Below are 14,510 nucleotides of genomic sequence, written 5' to 3'. Positions count from 1 at the left end.
GTCAAACCGAACCGGGCCGAACTAGACCGAACCGAATCGTCGCGAACCACCGATACGCGCCCTGCGCCGCGCGACCACCGCGCCACGAAACCGATACCGATGGGAACGAGTCGACAGTGTTTCCCCCACGCGTATGAGAAACGTCGAGAACATTCGCGAAGTCCAGCACCGCATCTATAAAAGCCGCTACGCGACCCCGGGAGGGCCTTCTTAGCTGAGACGAGACTCAGATCGGATCGTTCCTGTTAGTATCCCTGTAAGCATCCCTTCCGGTGAAGAACTACGTTCCACCAAACAGGATACGTCACACCGCCATCTTGTTAACCAGCATTCCTGTTCCATGGGAGCATTCCGACGGTGACGAACTACGTTCCACCGAAGTAGAGTACGGCGTACCGCCACTCTGAAAGGCCAAGGTGTACCACCAGCCATCTCGTCAAGACGTACCGTCCACGAGAACGAACGACGAGCACGATGAACCACCACTCGTCGCCGTAGAACCGCCCGAGAGGATTATGGCGTATGGCGAACCGCCACGTCGCATATCCGACCGACCTGACTCGGGCAGGGTTCTCGTACCGTCCTGATTTTTCCTGTTTACCTGCCTCGAAACCCGTTCGAGCCGCGTTCGAAAAAGTAACGCGTTTCGTACCTGAAAACCGCGACGTGCGTGTCCGAGGAAATTACGCGCATCCGTACCCGAAAGTCGCGGTTACCGAGTGAATATTCGCGAAGACCGAATTCCGTAAAACCGCGTCCGCGAACTCGCCGGCAGCGAGCATGTCAGTGAAATTGCCTGTGTCATTATTTCGAAACCCGCGTACCACGTCCAGTTCCCCATTGACATCTTTCCTCTCGTCAAACATCGAACTCTGGAGCGGCGAGCTATAAGGACGAAGAGGGAGTCTCTGAACGTGACGACGGAAACCAGGTTGTTACAATTAAATAATAAAATTGACAAAACCCAATTTTGTTACGAAAATTATTAATAATACATCCTAATCCCTTTTATGCAATAGATATTAACAATTGTACAATTTAATATTTAAGTAATTGGATTAGCATTTTATGACATTTTTGATATTTCATTATAAAACTAACCGATATTTACTTATATAGTGATCAGTTATATACTGTTGCACATTCGTTAAAGTTTCTTAAGTGCAGAAAAGTAAAAGATAATATCCTAGTTATTCCTATTTCTAAATAACAATGTTTTATGTATTTGTAAAATTAAATACCAAACAGATAAGATTTTTCATATCTATAGATTCTAACTTTTAACGGTTTAATTTTGATATGCATTTATAAATAAAACACTTTGTTTCTTTATTTTATTGAAAATATTCTATCGTAATTAACTTCCCGATTTTATAGGGAAGTTATCGTAATGACCCCGAAAATCGATTTTTTAGCAGATCTACACGTTTCAAGGTCATTGCAGACATATTAGACTATTTTCAGCAAAATGTTCATATGTGTGTGTGTGTGTGTGTGTGTGTGTGTGTGTGTGTGTGTGTGTGTGTGTGTGTGTGTGTGTGCGCGCGCGCGCGCGCGCGCGCGTATGGCCGTTTCTATGTTATCAAATTTTTCGTTAACGTTTTCAGAAAAAGTAACAACGCGATCAGGATGATGAATGATGCAATCGATGTGCCCCGCTGTAACTTAGAGCTGATTAGATTTTGGTCCATTTTGGTCAAGTAGTTTTTTAGTTTTTTTAGTTTTTTTCGAAAGAAGTTCATTCAACAATGCAATTTATACGAGAGAACGGAAAGTTTCCACCGAAGAAACAAACGTATTTATACAAAAAATTTTTTTTTCAATTTTTTTTTTAAATTAAAAAAAAATTTTTTTATATTAAAAAAAAATTTTTTTTTTAAAAAAAATTTTTTTTTGCCTTACGACGAATTTTACGCTTACATTAATCGAAAATTAACCCAATGCAAGAGTGAGTTAATCATCTCTACTGCCGAGAATACATTTTCGAAGAATATCGATGAAAGTACAAAAAAAATTATATTACAATCTTTAAAAACACAATCAGTTCAAAACGAATTATTAACTGAGATTAAATTGAAAATTAATATAAAATATATGATAATTAATAACATTGATGTTGAAAACGGATTGGTTAATGGAGCACACATGCGGAATATTAAAATTTATTACTTTTCAAGAAAATACTAAAATTTCGTCTATATTGTGGTTAGATTTATAATTGGCTAGAGTAGGAGTGAAAGTAAGAACTCGTTATCGTGATTATATGAAAAATGCCAAAATTGATCAAAATTTTACACCAATAATAAAAATATCGAATCAAGTAAATATGTCGAGTGAGGAAAAATATCAAATCACACGTAGTCAATTTCCAGTGGTTCCTGCTGAAGCGATTACGATTCATAAAAGTCAGGGACAAACATACGAGAAAGTATGTTTGGATTTTAAAAAATCAGAAAGGCGAACTTTACAAATTTTGTATGTAGCACTGAGCAGAGTTTCAAAATTGAGCGCGATTTATATATTTTCGGACAATTTAAATTAACAGTATCGAAGAAAACCAAGATCAATACTGCAAACCCGGATAATGAGGAGTTGTATCGTTTGCGAAAAACTAATTAAGACAATTTATTTTGCAACATTAGTATGCTATAACAAGGAACCAAGCGAACAACGAGCCTACGATGTTCGTTTAATGCGACGCCATATAGCAAACATTTTGATAAGTAGAAAACTATTGAATTTCCCTGAAAACGTATAATTTTCTTAAAAATTACACTTAATAATGATAATAATATACTGCAACTAACGAATCGGGAAGTTCTTTGTGTGGCTCGAGGAGAGTCACACACCAAATAACATCCGTACCACTAACCCTCTCGCGAGCTCGCAAAGCGAGCGAGCTACGACAACCCTACTTACGAAGCTCGCGAAGCGAGCGAGCAACAACACCCCTCTAGTTTATAATTGTTAACAAACTAAAAGTCTCATCTTCAAATTTCGCGCGTATATGCTAGAACCAATCACCAGTTGAGCACCAGAGTACCACGTGACCGTGCTCCCCGCTCCGCGGATTTGGCTTCACTCCCCTCGCCTAAAGTAACACTTTGTGCTCCGTCCCCTTATTTTTATGTCCATGGCTTCGGCACGCTTGGTTGTCTGGGAATGGTTGATGATACACAGTGCATTGAAAAGGCTGTACCTACCGAAAATTTATGCGAAGCTTGTATAAATGGCAAACAAGCAAGACTATCATTTGAAAAGGCTAAAGATAAAAATCATATCAAACGACCATTGTTTGTTGTTCATTCAGATGTGTGTGGTCCTATTACTCCTTCAACGGTAAATAATAAAAATTATTAACTTCCCGATTTTATAGGGAAGTTATTGTAATGACCCCGAAAATCGAAAATCGATTTTTTAGCAGATCTTCACGTTTCATGGTCATTGCAGTCATTTTAGACTATTTTCAGCAAAATGTTCGTATGAGTGTGTGTGTGTGTGCGTGTGTGTGTGCGTATGGCCGTTTCTATGTAATCAAATTTTTCGTTAACGTTTTCAGAAAAAGTAACAACGCGATCAGGATCCATTTTGGTCAAGTAGTTTTTTAGTTTTTTTAGTTTTTTCGAAAGAAGTTCATTCAGCAATGCAATTTATACGAGGGAACGGAAAGTTTCCACCGAAGAAACAAACTTAATTACATAAAAAATTTTTTTTCGATTTTTTTAAAATTTAAAAAAAATAATTTAAAAAAAATTTTTTTTGTACCTTACGATGATGTTTCCGCTTACAATAATCGAAAATTATCCCAATGCAAGAGTGAGTTAATCATCTCTACTCCCGAGAATACATTTTCAAAGAATATCGATGAAAGTACAAAAAAAATGTATATTACAATCTTTAAAAAAACAATCAGTTCAAAACGAATTATTAACTGAGATTAAATTGAAAATTAATATAAACTATATGATAATTAGTAATAACATTGATGTTGAAAACGGATTGGTTAATGGAGCACACATGCGGAATATTAAAATTTATTACTTTTCAAGAAAATACTAAAATTCCGTCTATATTCCCAGGCAACCAGGGCTGCACCGGGCAGCAATGTCGCGTTTTGGATCCCTGCTGCCGCGAGGCTGCACGGAAAACGGTGGGGGATTTTGCCTCACCGTAAGAGGGCAACACAGTCGCGCTAATGTTTCGAATGCCGTACGCAGCGCCGTACAGGCACATACAGGTACGCCTATGTACTAGGGGGCAGGGGGTCTCTCGCCCCGGTAAGGTGATACAGAGCTGGTCGCGCTGATGTGGATCTTCTACATTAAGATGTCGCTAAAGTAAATGTCTATTGTACAAATGTGTAGCAGCAGCAGCAGCAGTCTTTCTTTTTACTGACAAAAATTAATATTTTTATTTAAATTACATACTACATACTATCAGGTCGTTCGGAAAGTAATTTCGTTTATCGTGTAGGGATGGCAATGCTTCCGTTTGTCATTACTAGACTGCGGATCTTTATGCAAAATAAAAAATGTCAGCGTCGATTACAGGAAATAGAAACTAAATTGAATTGAATGTTATTTCTTCAGCAAAGGAGAAAACGAAATGACTTTCCGAACACGCTAATACATTAACATATAACAATAGGAGAGCTGCATAAAGTCTAAATAAAATCAATCTTATCATTATCATACAAAGAAACATTTACCAGTTACTTTTAAGGTTCGGTAGGTGTAGAGGGTTGAAACGTCTTCGTGCAAAAAAAAATGTGTCGTAGAAGGGAAAGGAAACTTAAATTATAATTATCGGCTCGAGCGCATTTCAAGCTACCCGAGTGCATCGGGCAGCCCGGGAGTGTCTCGATCTCGTCGGGCGGGTTCGGAAAGAATCGGACAAGTTCGGACGAGCGAGTTTTCGCGATACTCGAGATTCAATTCAGAGTTCGCACGAACTTGACCGCTTCTGTCTGAGGTTTGAACGCGCTCGACGAAGTCCAGCCACTCTCGGGCCACCGGGCCACCCGATGGTGTGTCACGAATAGACTGCGGATCTTTATGCAAAATAAAAAATGTCAGCGTCGATTACAGGAAATAGAAACTAAATTGAATTGAATTATTTCTTCAGCAAAGGAGAAAACGAAATGACTTTCCGAACGAGCTAATACATTAACATATTACAATAGGAGAGCTGCATAAAGTCTAAATAAAATCAATCTCATCATTTTCATACAAAGAAACATTTACCAGTTACTTTTAAGGTTCGGTAGGCGTAGAGGATTGAAACGTCTTCGTGCAAAAAAAATGTGTCGTAGAAGGGAAAAGAAACTTAATTTATAATTTTCGGCTCGAGCGCGTTTCCAGCTACCCGAGTGCATCGGGCTGCCAAGGGGTTTCGCGCTGCCCGGGAGTGTCTCGATCTCGTCGGGCGGGTTTGGAAAGAATCGGACAAGTTCGGGCGAGCGAGTTTTCGCGCTACTCGAGATTCAATTCGGCGTTCGCACGAACTTGTCCGCTTCTGTCTGACGTCTGATCGCGCTCGACGAGGTCGAGCCACTCTCGGGCCACCGGGCCACCCGATGGTGTGTCACGGATAGACTGCGGATCTTTATGCAAAATAAAAAATGTCAGCGTCGATCATATATTGACATCTTCAATTTAAAAAATTTTCCAACAACTATCAATTTCATCTACTCAAGTTTGCTATAAATGCATAAAGATCCGCAGTCTATTCGTGACATATCAAGCGGCCCGAGAGTGGCTCGACTTCGTCGAGTGATTTGAAAATTACAGTCAAAACGTGTTGGTCGAGGAAGTGTCGACTTCCAGCTCAATAGTAATGACCTGTCATAAATCTCTCTATAGAGAACAGCCCCGGGAACGGCACTGAAAGAAATCGAGCCTACAGGGTTGGGTCTGCCTAGCCCGACCCCAGCCGCGCGCCCGTAGTCTCAATGTGTTGACTTCGATGGCGCACGCTGCGTAGTATGTGTGACCGCTGTAATAAGTATTTCAATACAGCCGAAAATGCGTGTGAAACGAGTCCTGCCTCCTCCACTCTGATCAATCGTCCGCGCATTCGCACCTAGACACTTCACCGTAATCCTGCCTGGGAACCTTCTTCTCAGGCTTACACCAAGTACAATGTCACCAGTTCGAATCCATGCGTGTTGGCGTCTTGCCGCCATCCCCTACAATTGCGTAGTATGTAGTGGGCGGTAACGGTATCGTATCCTAACCCACTGCTATTCCGCTATCGCTCGTACTTTCGAGGCAGTGTATTGGATCACTCGTTGGACATAGACAAATCTAAAATGTTTTTTCACCACGTGAATGAAATATGTAATTTCAGGACAGACGCTGTCGATCCTTACGTCAGAAAATGTCTGTTCCAGGGTTGTTACCTTTCACTTAAAAAGGCATCGTTGGTCAAGACTGGTTGCTAATATTATTCTCGAGGTGTAAATGAGGTTATTTAGTCGTATACAGCGTCCGTTGCCAGCTCCTTGTGACGCCAATTGTTATATCTCCATTTCTTTTGAAGGGCTCATTTTACAGTGGAAACTCCAAGGAATATAAACATATTTTTTTCAAAATTTAAATCACTGACGCACAGTGGTCTGGATTGGAAAATCGTGTGCCATTTTGTTATAACTTTTGAACCAGTAGAGATACTGCAATGAAATTTTCACTAAAAATATTTAAAAAATAGTCATTTTTAACTATAGGTAATTAAATATTTTTTGCATTTCTTAAACAATAATTTTTTATAAATTTTCATTGATATTTTTGATTTAAAAAAAATTTTTTTGAATATAATCGTACATACTATTTATTACTTTCCAAATATGTATTTTTTATATTTATGTTTCACACATGTGTAACGTTTTATGGAATACGTAAAATATCAATTTGAGAAATCTTGTTGCAATCAATATACATAAAAAAAATTACTGTAAAGGTAAAAACGCATTACAAGCGTGTCAAAGATATTTTTTATAATAATTTATAATGATTAAAAAACGAAACGAGCCTACTACCGTATATCTTTATTTTACTAGAGGTGAGCAAATTATCAGAACGAAACAGAATTGAAAAACTTCTATTATATTTTAATACTAAAGAATTACCTCGGATGCAATATTTAACACTAAAATCTTACATTTTTCGCTATATGAAGTCATCTGATAATAATTTGTACCAACAATATACCTCGCAAACATTCTATTACCAAATATTTGCGAAAATACATAATTTTTTCACATACCCGACCGCTGTTTTGTTTTTTTAATTTTGACATCAGATTCATATTCAACGACCCTTGAGTTTCAGCAATTGATGCGATACCGCATCCAACTTTAATGGCTTTAAACAATAATAATTTGAGTGGGCGGAGAGGGGCGGAATTAATTTTTTCATGATTATTTAGAAGGAAGGTGTACTAAAAATATTCCAATTAATTAGAAAGCTAAACTCGGCTAAACTTTAAAGATATACCATCTTAAATGGAAAGGACTTCACAAATTTTTCTTACGGCATTGAGCATTATTATATAAATAGAGTATTTAAATTAATAAATAATAGAAAGATATGATTTTTATCACAAAAGTCTGCTCTTCAATATAAAAAAAAAGCGAGAGATAATATTAAATAGGAACATCAGGGCACCGCATCACAGAGAAGCAATTTTTCTCGTGAAAAATCCTCCTCTTAAAATGTCCTATTTTCAATGTTTATTGCAACTATTATATTTATTAAATTGTACTATTTTCTTCATTTCCGAGGTCTGTGAACATTTGGGAAGCAATGTTTATAGATATCGATACGAGAAAGTTCGTTTTTGGGCAGAAAGGCACACGACTGTCATTCCTGATTGACCGTGTAGGGGCCGCTTTATAGATGAAGGTTTCCGTAGCAGAGAGTATATGAGAGTGCTCACGCCCGGGTTTTGGCCGTGCCCATTATAGTGCTGCCCCCTACACTAGTGCTTAGCCTGGATCAGCTCCCGTCTCGACACTTAGTCCGGACAAGACTCCGTCTCGAGACTTAGTCCGGACAAGAATCCGTCTCGACACTTAGTCCGGACAAGAATCCGTCTCGACACTTAGTCCGGACAATAACCTACATCATCTTTGGCCTTGATCAGAACGAACAGTTTATATCGTTTTATATAAAATATGTAACTAAGATATAGATCTAATATACAAATCTCTAATTAATATAAATTAAATATAACATTAATTATAATGATAGAGGTGTATTTTAATTTTTCCCAATCTTGTAGTTGCAAACTCTAGTTGTAAAAAATAAAAAACCCGGAAGAATTCGAAGAAATACAGATTTCATATCGAGGCGTAAATGCGACCATCTTGAATATTATTAATTTAATAATGAGGTATTGTCATCAACACTATCTCCGATTTTTTCATATTTTAGCTACAGTTATTATTAAGTGGGTATTCTAGTCTACACCACTAAAAAAATTGATTTTTTATTTTTTGCATTTTCTGAAAGTAAACAGGACTTTTTGAACACGAGGAAGGACGATTGTATGGACCTGGGTTAGCAGACTAGTCGTAAGTATGCCATTCTCATATAACGGGTATGAGAAACTTTAAACACGCGTTTTTCTCGAAACAAAGTTTTTTTACATGGCTGACATGATATCTCAAACTCTAGTGACTAGAGTCTAGTCGACCGATTGACTTCAAAGACGTACACCTTCAGTAGATGTGCCGATATCGTCGCTGAATCAGAGTTATAGGAAAAAATGTCTTATTTTTTTTAGCTCGCTAAACATGAAACAAGCCTAGAAAATCGATATTAAATATTCAAAGTGCTACCATTATGTAAATCTCAAGAAAAATGCCAAGATATGTTGGTGAAAGTTCCATAAAAATATGTTTACACTTCTCGGCGTTCGGAAAAACTCAAAGAATAGTATCCCTGGCGTATAAATGACCCTCGGCAGACCCGTGTTGGGGACTTATATCGATAAATAAAATACGTACCCCCCGTTTCAGGTAGAGACGAGTCGAGCGGACCGCTATTATGAGCCGTTGTCTATACCGCTGGTCTCGAGTTGGTATTTTTACCAGCAGACTGTATACGACTAAATGACCCTATTTATACCTCGAGAACAATATTAGTAACCACTCTTGGCCATCGATACCTTTTTAATGAAGAGGTAAAAACCCCGAAACCCTCATCGCACAGTGGGCCCAAATGCCAATCTAGCTGATAAAAAATCATAGTGATCAAACGCAGCTTCTTATTGCAACTTGTATGGAGTCGTTGTAACCGGGAGACTTCAATCTTTAAATTTATGGTAATTTGGACCACAAAAAAATTTTTTAAACTTTTTATAGTCATTTACATTAATGTAATTTTAGAGAGAAGGAGCATTTCTGCGGAAATTAAAGTTACTAGCGTTTTTAGTCACAAAATGAACTGAAACGGACACTAAAATAAAAACCTCATATATATTTACAAACATACACACTTGATTAGTTTTGTACACACATCCATGCACTGAATACACACCTACACTATAGGAGAGATACTGACGATCTCTGAACAGGGAAATATAGCCATTTTTTCCAAAAATATCGTGTTTGTTACGGGAAAAACCTTACGACCGAGGACTATTCCTCCCAACCATGATTGAGACTTCCCGGCCGCAGCCGAGGCCCCGCGGTCGCGCCCGGTCGCGGTCCTTATTTTATGATAGACAGGTAATTACCAGTTACTTGACTTGCACAGAAAACCGAAAGTCTTGGATTCTAAAAACATTTATAATAACCAGAATCCTGTTCAGAGTTTTCATCGATTACTGAGTGTTCATCTATCGCCGCGTGGACACACAGTTATCAATGCTTGTCATATTTACTCGTGCAATTTTTACTCTAATCCTGTCAATTTTCAGAATATTAAAAAAAATCTTTCACAAAACATTCTTTATATCAAATACAATTAAGTAAGTACTATAAGGTATCAGTCTTTTAAATCTTATACAGCCATCCTATTCGTTTATGTGCTGTCACAAGAAAACATAAAATTCCGTTTTACACTAGAAGTATTAATTTTATGACCTACATTGATTAAACATTTTTTACTCCTCTCAGTCAGTACTATGAACCACAAAAATCTTAAACCCTCTTTATAAGTGATCGCAAACTGTTCCAAACTTCAAAGTTACATTAAACAATTTCTGGCAAATTCTGGCAGCTGATTTTTACAAGAATTAAAAAACAGAGTCTACATTACGAAATCAAACAGGAAATTCGACGAATACGCGTAAATTTGGTTACTTGCATTCGAAAAACTGAAATGCATGAAGTAAAAAATTGTCTACCTTTCAACACGGGTATTTGGAAAATTCATTAACTTTTGCAAATTCTGTAATTACAGAATGAAAGTACGTACTTTCTTCTACAAAACCCATGAAAGGCAAAATATTCGCATTTAATATTAACGTTTACCAGTAGCAAAAGCACTGACCGTTCTGGGGGACTCTTAAAGGCCGCAGCGACTATAGACTTTTGCGTAAATATTACCCTATATAAAAAGTCTTCAGAGCAAAACAGAATATAATTTAAACATCTACAGGGATTTAAGAATGGAAACAAATAAAAAAGTAAGTAATAGTATATGATTGAAAATACGACTTTATCAGCTAGATTGGCGTTTGGGCCCACTGTGCATCGGTTTGAATGGAATGAAGTCGTTCTTTACCAGCGCACTAGTGTCAAGAATGGTTCTTTATTACTTTACTGTCGGTGCCACCAAGAATGACTCGGACATCTTTCGATGCCTCAATAGCAATGATGTGTTATACATATACTTTGCAGACCTCCACGGTCAGTTGAGAGCTGCAGCAATTCATTTTGGAGTTTTCCCATCATCTCGCACACCGTGTGCAGTGACTCTTTGACCTTTCTTCTATCTCCATGGTGGACATATTGGAATGGATTTACGAAAAATGGATTTTTTTAAGATGTTAGAAAAGTCACTTTAATAGATAATGTATAAGAATTTTTTTTTAAATTACTATTGCTTGGAATTTTGAAGATAAATGGTTACGATTTAACAGGTTACGATTTTTAACTTTTTTATCTGTGCCTATAATGAAAATCTAAGATATGCCTTCTAAACAGAATTGGGCAAAATATGTAATTAGATACAAATTTCGGATCACGAATAATAGATACAAAATTTGTAATTAGTTACTCTCGAAGATATAGATACAAAAGTAACTTGTATCCGACGTTTAATTAGATACTCTTGTATCCGAAGCAGAAGGATCCGAAGCTACGGATACATTTGTAACTAGTTTCTGTATCTAATTCAAAGATCCTTTCGGATCCTTCAAAATCCTTTTGACCAGGTCGAGGCTTGAATGAACACGTTCCGAGGCCCGAGGGCCGGGGGATTGCTCGGCCGTGTTTATTGCACCACTTGGCCTAGGCGCCCGAGGCACCGATGATGGGCAAAAATATTGAATTAGATACTTTTTCCAAGATATCTTCACGAGTAAAAGCAGTAAGCAGTGACCGAATTCTATCGAGTTTAGACTTTTCTTAATCGGAAGAACGCCACGAACTGTCTCGTGGCACTTTCGTGAGGGCATCCCGGAAAAATAAACAAGTTCAGGATTCACTTGTCAGGGGTTTCATGCCGAGCTACCTGGCTTCACGAGTCGTGAAGATATCTTGGAAAAAGTATCTAATTCAATATTTTTGCCCATCATCGGTGCCTCGGTCGCCTAGGCCGAGTGGTGCAATAAACACGGCCGGGCGATCCCCCGGCCAGCCAGGTAGCTCGGCATGAAACCTCTGACAAGTGAATCCTGAACTTGTTGATCTTTCCGTGATGCCCTCACAAAAGTGCCACGAGCCAGTTCGTGGCGTTCTTCCGATTAAGAAAAGTCTAAACTCGATAGAATTCGGTCACTGCTTACTGCTTTTACTCGTGAAGATATCTTGGAAAAAGTATCTAATTCAATATTTTTGCCTATCATCGGTGCCTCGGGCAATCCCCCGGCCGTGTTTGTTGTACTGCTATTGTGTTCTGGGCTCAGGTCTAGGGGACCCAACCCTCGGGCCTCGGAACGTGTTCATTCAAGCCTCGAGCTGGTCAAAAGGATCTTTGAATTAGATACAGACCATCGTCGCCAATTTTTCCACGATTCTCCGAGCTCGCGTTTCGGTGGACCGAGTAGCTGAAACGCGAGTCGGGAGAAGCTGAGTCAACGATGGAAATGATCAAGATCCGCTAATGTAAGTTTAATTAATCATTTACAATTCAATCAAATATGTTTTTTATTTAAATGTATTAGATAATCAAATATTTCATAAATTTAATTTTTCTAACTATAGAATCTATTTAAGCAAATACAGTTTTTAAATATGTTAAATTTTGCAACAATCGTTTTGAAACAAATCAAGTTTAAAACAAATATTTTTTTATTAGTTAACATCTTTTTTTAACAGAATCTTGCAAGAAAAATTGTGTAAACAAAGTATATTTTTGCTCGGATAAAAGTTTTCGTATCCTTTTATAAACAGAATTTTCTAGGTAAATTAAATTGTTTCAACAAATATAATTTTTTGAACATGTAAATAATCCGTATTATTTTTTAAATAGGTTTAAGTAGATTATAATACATATTTAAATAAAGTAAAAAAAACCTTCAGATTTGAATAATAAAATGCATTTTCCTATATGCAGAATCAGTGCTGTCATCGCTGCCTGCCAAAAGGTCAATACTTCCTCCATCGGCTTTCACCTAGTTAATTGTTATTGCATCCCTATCAATATATAGTTGTTATGTATTATAATAATTATTTATTTGTTTTATATTATTTGGATTATATTTGTCTATGTATTATAATATTTGTGTTTTTTGAGTATGTGTGTAATAAATGATATTAATTTGTGATCATAAATGATTTTTTGATTTTCGATTAATTGTTTTGTTTCGCCTTTCTTTTATTTTCTAGTCCATAGTTAAATTCCGACTTTCAAACTAAATATAATTTCTAAAAGTCCTAAGTAAATAGTACCTTGTACATACATTTTCTAGTTTGTTGGAAGTAGAGCTTAAATATTGTTCGATCTTTTTTGTTTAAATAAAAAATTAAATTAGTTATTCCGTACAACGTGTCTACTTCTGCAATCCTGTCTTTTATTAGACCTTATTAAATAATTATTTTTTGCAGTTATTTTAATACAGGATATTTCCTTCACTTCGTGAAAGAATCTTAGTTACATATTTTATATAAAACGATATAAACTGTTCGTTCTGATCAAGGCCAAAGATGATGTAGGTTATTGTCCGGACTAAGTGTCGAGACGGATTCTTGTCCGGACTAAGTGTCGACACCGACGAGATATAAGGATAGACCTATCACTAGGGCTGTTCGAGTACTCGCAAAATGCGAGCCGAGCTAAGCTCGACTCGATTGGTCGAGTCGAGTCGAGTACTCGCACGAAGCGAGCGGCTCGCACGATGCGAGTAGCTCGCATCGATGCAAGCTACCCGCATCGAAGCGAGCTACTCGCGCCGACGTCATCGGCTCGCATCGGTGCGAGTTACTTGCATCGATGCGAGTACTCGACCGGCTCGATCAATCCAGTCGAGCTTAGCTCAGCTCGCACCGATCCACAGTGCGCCGGAATGCCTGTTTCTTGGACAAAATTCAATAACTTTTGTTCTGTTTATGATAGAGACATGAAACAAAGTGGTTTTTTATTTATATTGAGAGCAATCACAATATGATATTATTATAAATATAGTATTTATTTAAACATTAAAAAACGATATTTATAAACAAAATTTTGTTTTATTGGTGGTTTTCAGTAGATATATGAATTCGCAGTTCAGTTCTTCCGAAACTGAAACTTCGTTTTAAATTAAATTTTTTTCATAAATAGCAACTGATCGGAATTGTGGAAGAAATACTAAAAGTTGCATTATACAACTTCTTCATGTGGACCTATATTGAAAATTTAACAAATACGCTTTGTAGATCTGTGTTAATTGAACAACAAACGTCTACTATTTGATCTTCCTAAAATTCGCGTACAGATTCGCTTGTAACTAATTTCCTACTGAATTTTTTAAATCTTTTTCTCAAGAACTGATTTATTTTGACATAGTATGAACATTGTTTTAAATCGATATGAAGCAGTGACTTTTTCGATTTTTGTCAATGGTTCGGCGCACTGTGGCGAGCGTGCGATTCGTACGAAACGAACGGCATGCATGAAGGAATTGATTCGAAATAAATTCAAGCGTAATACGACATTGAAGTTCTCGCCGTGCCACGTTTAAATTATTATATTGTACAAACTTTAAAAAACGCAATACTCTTAAAAAAATAATTTTTAAAATATTTTATTTGTCTATATTTCAATATATGAACAATACTTCCAGCAGATACGATTAGAATCCCACACCGAATGATTTTCTTTTTCGTTAAACACTTTTTTTTCTTCTTTCTTAACCATATA

Source organism: Lasioglossum baleicum, chromosome 9 (genome assembly GCF_051020765.1).
Source record: "Lasioglossum baleicum chromosome 9, iyLasBale1, whole genome shotgun sequence".
Lineage (NCBI taxonomy): Eukaryota > Metazoa > Arthropoda > Insecta > Hymenoptera > Halictidae > Lasioglossum > Lasioglossum baleicum.
The sequence above is the reverse complement of the archived record's forward strand: the minus strand, read 5'-3'. Positions refer to the sequence as shown.